Genomic DNA, 6,877 nt, shown 5'->3' with positions numbered 1-6,877 from the left:
AGAGAAGTCCTAGGATTGCACTGGTCCCCCATGCTGAGTGCTGTTTAAGGACAGAAGCAGTTGTTCTGTGCTCTGGGGTCTGTAGGAGAGGAGATGTGAGAGGGAAAGGTGCCAGATGGCAAGAGATGCCCATGCTGCCCCAGCAGCATCCTCAATCTTGCTCCAGCAGGTGGCCATTCTTCCAGCACAGTGTAAAGCAGAGGTGCCCTCGTGGATAGAAGAATGCCAAAAAAATGGGGATCTCCTGCTGATTTAATATGATGTTGGTACACCTGGAGGGCTATGTCCTCCCTATGGGTGCCAGCAATGAAAACAGGAGACTGGGGGCATGAGTAGCACCGCATCATCAAGGCTGTAAGAGCCACGTGGATTGGTGCTGGCTTTATGTGAAGCATCCCTTCTTGGGTACCTTGGGATAAATGCCAGTGGCTCTTGTGTGTGGGGCTGAAGGATGTTTGGTACTGAGTGATAACCTCACTACAGTTTATATTCCCTTTCAGTGTGTGCACAGATGCTTTCTCTGTAATGATGCTCTCTGGGCCTCATTTGCTGAGGTTCTCGGTGCTGTTACATCCCCTGATTCAGCACGTGATATCCCTGATAGACCAAGATGAGCATAGAATTTCAACTGCCTCACAGGTAATGTCAAATATTCCTTTACTTCAGAATGAGGACCATTTCACTCCTGTTCTCTGTCCCTCTGTGCACTGTATTCCAAGACAAGAGCTCAATGTCTCAACAAGCATGTGGACAGCCCTTATTGTGTCCATTTCCTCAGGGAGGGCAGAGCACTTGCACAGGGTGCAAGGCTGCTTTGGTGCTGCCCTTTCCTTCAGGGAGAAAAACCACCATCTCTAGAGACCTCTGATCGTGTTTTCCTTTATGCTCCTTTGCAACAAGGAGATAGAAATGCTGTCTTCAGCTACTTGACAAGAAGCGAAAGTAGGAGCTGAAACATTGACTGAGATGAGGTTGTACCAACAGGCTACTAAAAAAAGGCATCTGGACAGATTATATCAATTGATTTAACTGCAGCTGCAGTGCTTAACAGGGGAGTAAATGCAAGTGTAAAGCTAATGGGAGCCCTGCCCTGGTTAAGTCAATTTCTTGTTTATTTTACTGGCAGTAATAATTGTTAATAGATTCCAGTTAAACCAGTGACAAAAAATATTAAGTGCTTGTTAGGCTTTGGAAGGAGAAGTGGTAAAGTTGTGGACCTTAAGATATATATATATGTGTGTGTGTGTTTATATATGTATGCACATCTAGAATATGGTAAATAAAGACCATATTGATATATATTAATATATATATCACATATGCCATGCATATCATATACTATATAATTACTATTATATCATTTACAAGTAATAATATGTAGAAGTGGGTTTTATAACTAAAGTATATATAAAAGTTTATAAGGCCAAGCAAGTGAAAGCAGCACTGCTATTGAAAAGTGCAAGGTTGAAAAAAGATCAGGAAGTGTGGTAGAGGAGGGGGAAAAGGTGTGAAGAGCAGAAGGTAGGAGAGGCTCACAGCTGTGTTTTGGTGCATCCTGAGGCTGGTGGGTGTCTCAAGATGTGGAGAAGCAATGCCCTGACAACCAGCTGGGTTTATTGTGGGTGCTGAAAAGGAACAAGTGATGCCGCACTGGGGCTGAACTCTGGCAGTTGCTGCAGTAGCCAGGAGGTCATGAATGCCCAGCTCTTCTTAGTGCCAAACTCTCAGGTTAGAGCTGAGAGGTTTTTTTTCTTTCAGGCAGCTTTGTCCTCCTATCCATATGGATTTTATTCTCTCTGAGCCTGTGTTCGTGCAAGAAAGATTTCTGAATTACTGAGAAAATCATACAGATAGAATAAACTGGGCAAAACCACAACCTGCTTGCTGTGTCGCTCTGGCATTTATGTGCTACAGCCTCCAAGTAGCAAGACCTACCATTCAGGGATTGGGAAAGAACAAATGGTTGCTGGCTTGTGGCATCTCCATAGCAGGACTGCAAGAGATTGGTGAAAAGCAAGTGCCAAGAGCAGAAGATGTGTGCAAAGACCCCGCTCTGTGGTTTCAGGGCACAGCTGGAGTGCTGTGGGCTGCCTCGTTGCTTTTTTCCTCCCCAGTCCCTCATTTTGGGAGGCAACTGTAGTAAAGTCTAGGAAGACATTATCACTGTTATTAATACAGAGTTTCTAAAGCATCTGAAAGGAATCAAATGGCCACGTGTCCAACCGCACTCACCTTGAGCAAGTGTATTTCAAAGGATGATTCATTATCCATTGCATATTGCAGAGTTGGCTTTGATCTACAACCACCACCACCACCAAAAGGAATCTACTGAAGAAGATGAAACAGAAACTTCTTCCTGTCTCACTGTGATGTGTTCTGGGAGAAGCCTGGAGCTCCCTGTTCAGATGCTGGATGGATACCTGACTGCCAAACTGGATGTCAGATAAAAAATGCCCTGAGCCATCCAGCAGCAGTGATGCTCACAAAGCCTGGTGTCTAACTTCCTTCTGTCTGGTATTGAACACAGAGCAGTGGAAGTCCTGTCTTGGTGTGGGTCTGATTGGGTTTTTCCTCCCTTTCAAGCCCTCACTGTTTCATTAGGACTCTGCCACATGTAATGATGGCAGGCAATTTTTAATTTTAAAATGACAAGAGTGACAAAAATACGGCACTCTGTAACTCATATTTCCTCATCTGGAAACAAGATATGCCAGCACTTTGTTCTGTGCTTTGTTTCTCCTTAAATTATTCTTGATGGCATCTCATCAGAGCAAGGTGTGGGGCAAAGAAGGGGTGGATGCAGTCAGGTTTTGTGTGAAAAGGTCATCACTTGCTATTGTATGCAGATCAGGAGGAAGTTAGCTCCTGGCAAAGTAAGGGCTGATCAGGAGTGAAGAATCAGGGAGAAACTTCTTAGGCAAAATGTACTCAGGTGACACTCAGGCAATGTGACTTACCCATGCCTCTGATCAGGGTGGGTGGGGTATGTATAGCTGAAGACCAGCCTACAGAGATGGTCACATTGTATTCAGTCAATAAGTAATGGTAATGATAAATAATTTTTTGTTATTAATTCCACAAGCAAAGTCTTCTCTATGGACCTATGTACTGGCACATCTTAGGCAACCAGAGCAGTTTCTCAACCAACCAGATGGAGCAAGCTGAGTTTTCTTGTCCTTTTCTTTATCCATGATTGTTTAGCACATTTTCAGAAATCTCTCCTATTCAGATATGCTATGAATTTCTGTAAATCAAACATCATCTCCCTTGCAGACCACTCAGTCTTCTACAGCCAGCATCTGAGGAAACTTCATCCTACAGCCCATCCTCATGGCTTCTCATATAGACAAGTTTTAAAGTGCATCTTCATGTTTCTGGCTGCTAAGGCTTCATCTGTCAGGTATGTGCCTCCTTTAAAATGCTGATGTGTGCTGGTCAGGGTTTGCAAAAAGATGTCATGCAAAAAACCTTACAAATACTTAGATGCTGTCTTGCAGTGATTTTAGTGATGGTATCCTGGGCTCTGTCAGAAGAGGGGTGGCCAGCAGGGACAGGGAGGTGATTGTCCCCCTCTACTCTGCTCTTGTGAGACCCCATCTGGAATACTGCGTCCAGGTCTGGAGCCCTCAGTACAAAAAAGACAGGGAGCTGTTGGAGAGGGTCCAGAGAAGAGCCACAAACATGATCAGGGGACTGGAGCACCTCCCCTATGAAGACAGGCTGAGGGAGCTGGGCTTGTTCAGCCTGGAGAAAAGAAGGCTGCAGGGTGACCTCATTGCAGCCTTTCAGTACCTAAAGGGAGCCTACAAACAGGAGGGGGAATCAATTCTTTGAAAGGGTTGATAACAGCAGGACGAGGGGAAATGGTTTTAAGTTGAGGGAGGGGAGATTTAGGTTGGATGTCAGGGGGAAGTTCTTTACAGAGAGAGTGGTGAGGTGCTGGAACAGGCTGCCCAGAGAGGTTGTGGATGCCCCGTCCCTGGAGGCGTTCAAGGCCAGGTTGGATGGGGCCCTGGGCAGCCTGGTCTAGTATGAAATAGGGAGGTTGGTGGCCCTGCCTGTGGCAGGGAGGTTGGAAATTCATGATCCTTGAGGTCCCTTCAAACCCTGGCCATTCTGTGAAGCGAAATCTTTCAAAAAAATATGTCTGTTCATGGAACAATTTTGCTTTTCATTGAAACAGTAACGCTAGAAATTCCCCAGATTTTCAGCAGCTGCTGAAAAACAAATTGTTTGTAAGCATTTTAAATTGAGGGAATTTTTCATGAAAAGGCAATGTTTCCTATGGAAAATTCTAACGAAAACAACATTCATTTTACTGCCAAAACCTTCTGCAGAAACTCTCACTTTCCAATCCAGCATGATCTCAGTATTCCCCACTCAGGTGAACACATTAGGAAATGCCAGCCTGGGCTCCACAGGGGCACACTCTTTCCATGAGATGATTCAAGGTAAAGCTGTTGAGCAGACCTGACTGTTGTTTTCGCATGAGCAGCCGTTCCATAACATGACACCTGCGATTTCAACAAACTGCCTCAGCTGCTTCAATGCTGTTCTGCAGTTGGCCAAATGCCCCCACCTTATCAGGCCAAGACCTCAGCCCCAGTACATCCAAAAGCCAGGTCTCTACAGGTTTTTTTGTTTTCTTTCCCTCAATAACCACTTAATGTGCATAAACAGAATAGAACTTTTGTAAAAACACATTGCACTGTTTTCTTTTACCTCTTTATGATATGTAGTTGCAAAGCAAATAGCATGCATTTTCTTACAAAAATTAATTTAAGATTAATATCACATATTTAATAGCAATGTACTCATTGCCAGCCAGCTGTGTCCAGCTCAGCAAAATTCCAAATTGATGCCATAAATTAACTGGAGGGTAGAATGTGTTCTGTGGCTTACAAGATGAAGATATTTCTCTAGGCATTTGTTGGCATAAGTTGTGGTTCTCGTGGAAAAGCACAATATGTGGCAAATAATGAAAAAATCAGGATTCAATTAATAATGAATTTTTTTAAATGCCATTGTTAATATGCATATGAACAGTATCATTAAGGTCTGGTACGATCAAATAGAGACCTGCCTCCCCAGAAATGTTCCCAGCACTGGGACTGTCGGGGAGTTAATAATCTATAATGCAACCTATTCATGCTCTTAGATTAGTCTGTCAAAGACAATTAATCAACATACAAAAAGCTTTTTCTTCTCAAAATAGAAGTGTATACACATTTAATTTGGTGGTGGGTTTTACTGACATTTTGCAGGAGTATTCTTCACCTATTTTTTGAAGTGGGACTGGGAGATAACGCCTGTCCAGGCAAATCCACAAAGCACTGAAGGTCACTTGGACCTGAAGGTCCAGAAACCCACTTCTGTTTGCATGAATTTATTTTTAAAAATACATACAAGCATTCACTAAGAGTATTTGTAGAGGCTGCATTTATTTATGCACTTTAATCCTTTGGAATACATTTTATAAATGCAGTTGCAATAAACATGCAGGACTGTATTCTACCATCATTCAAACACAGCTAATCTCATTGACTTTAATGGCACTGTATCAGCATCGCTGAGGGCAAAGTTGTGTGCCATTCAGAGATCTCATTTTTGAAGATAATTGAAAACATCTCAGAATAGAAGGACAAAGGATTTTCCATTAGGAATTTTTCTATCATTATATAAAATATTACTCAATAGCATGCAGTTGATTTTCTTATTGCTTTCTTTTTTACGCTAAGCAAATTTATAGGCACTTTTCATAAAGAGAAACAAGAATGTAGTCTATTATAGGAAGAAATAACGGAGATAATTGTTTCTTTTGGTGCTGCCTCAGAGATGGTGTTTCCTCACTGGAGGTTAACTTACGTGAATATGATAGACAGAGTTTGACTTCACTCTTTCTGAATGATCACGTGAACATTTAATGCTACAGTTATTTGAACACATTTACACCTGATCACTCAATCCACTGAACTGAAAAAGACCCCATAAGGTGAAAGACCTGGCTGTGGAAGGGTGCAGCAGGGCTGTGCAGTCCTGGAACATGCGTCCCTGTCACTGAATTTGCAGTCACTCCTGCTGCATGATCCCCAGTATGGTGGCAGCACTTGCATCGTGGCCTTTAGCTGGAGGTAGTGGTGGCTCCCCCAGAGCAGTCCCACTGCAGTACCAACGTGTCCACTCTGTATCCATCGTGCAGTGCTCCTGTAGGGGAGAAGCCTTGAAAACCTGAACTTCTCTTTTTCGTTTTGCAGTGACAATGAATGCTGACATGTCAGAAATGCACTTGAACTGAAAATCACAGACACTGACCCTCTGTGGCAAAGGAGTTGGACTATGGTTGTATACAAGGCAAGTACCAGCTTCTAGAACTGAAGTCAACCAAATAAACTAAGCAACACAAACATGCTTTTGGTGAATATTTTACATTCACTTACAGTCTCAGAAATTTATGTTCTTTGTCTGAGGGTATTTTGGGGAAAGAGAAGATTTTAATCAACAGTTTGATCCTGCCAGAATTTTAAGTGAGCTTTCTCCTTTTCAAAGGTGCTGCATTCCCACTGGCTTAACATTTTTTGGAGCTGGCTTTTTGGAGACAGACAGTCTAACTGCCTCTGAATACCTCTCACCGCAAGCAAAGCCATTCAGCATACTGTAAACCTTCCCCCAGCGTCTTCCCCTCATCTTTTTCACCCAGCAGGGAAGTACAATGGGAGAGACTTGGAGATAATACAAAATTCTAGCAGCATTTGTTTCTTATTACATTTGTCCTTCCCAGAAACGCAAGTGGCAGCTTGCCATGAATTAGGTCCGCTCAATAATTCAGACCCCTTGTGAGCAGAAGACGGCCACTGGAGCCATGATGGATAATGGCCTG

General features: G+C 43.2%; 1 long non-coding RNA gene across 1 annotated transcript; it reads left to right on the top strand.

Moving 5' to 3' along the window:
• The first annotated feature begins 504 nt into the window (after nucleotides 1–504).
• LOC149919499 (uncharacterized) lies at nucleotides 505–6,385 on the top strand. The gene is made up of 3 exons (XR_016463616.1): nucleotides 505–639; nucleotides 3,274–3,400; nucleotides 6,255–6,385. It is a non-coding gene; the product is annotated as an uncharacterized LOC149919499 (long non-coding RNA).
• The last annotated feature ends 492 nt before the right edge of the window (nucleotides 6,386–6,877 follow it).

This window comes from Phasianus colchicus, chromosome 1 (assembly GCF_987193195.1).
Source record: "Phasianus colchicus chromosome 1, bPhaCol1.hap1.1, whole genome shotgun sequence".
Taxonomy (NCBI): Eukaryota; Metazoa; Chordata; class Aves; order Galliformes; family Phasianidae; genus Phasianus; species Phasianus colchicus.
Note: the sequence above shows the minus strand (reverse complement) of the source record. Positions and strands in the feature narration are given on the sequence as shown.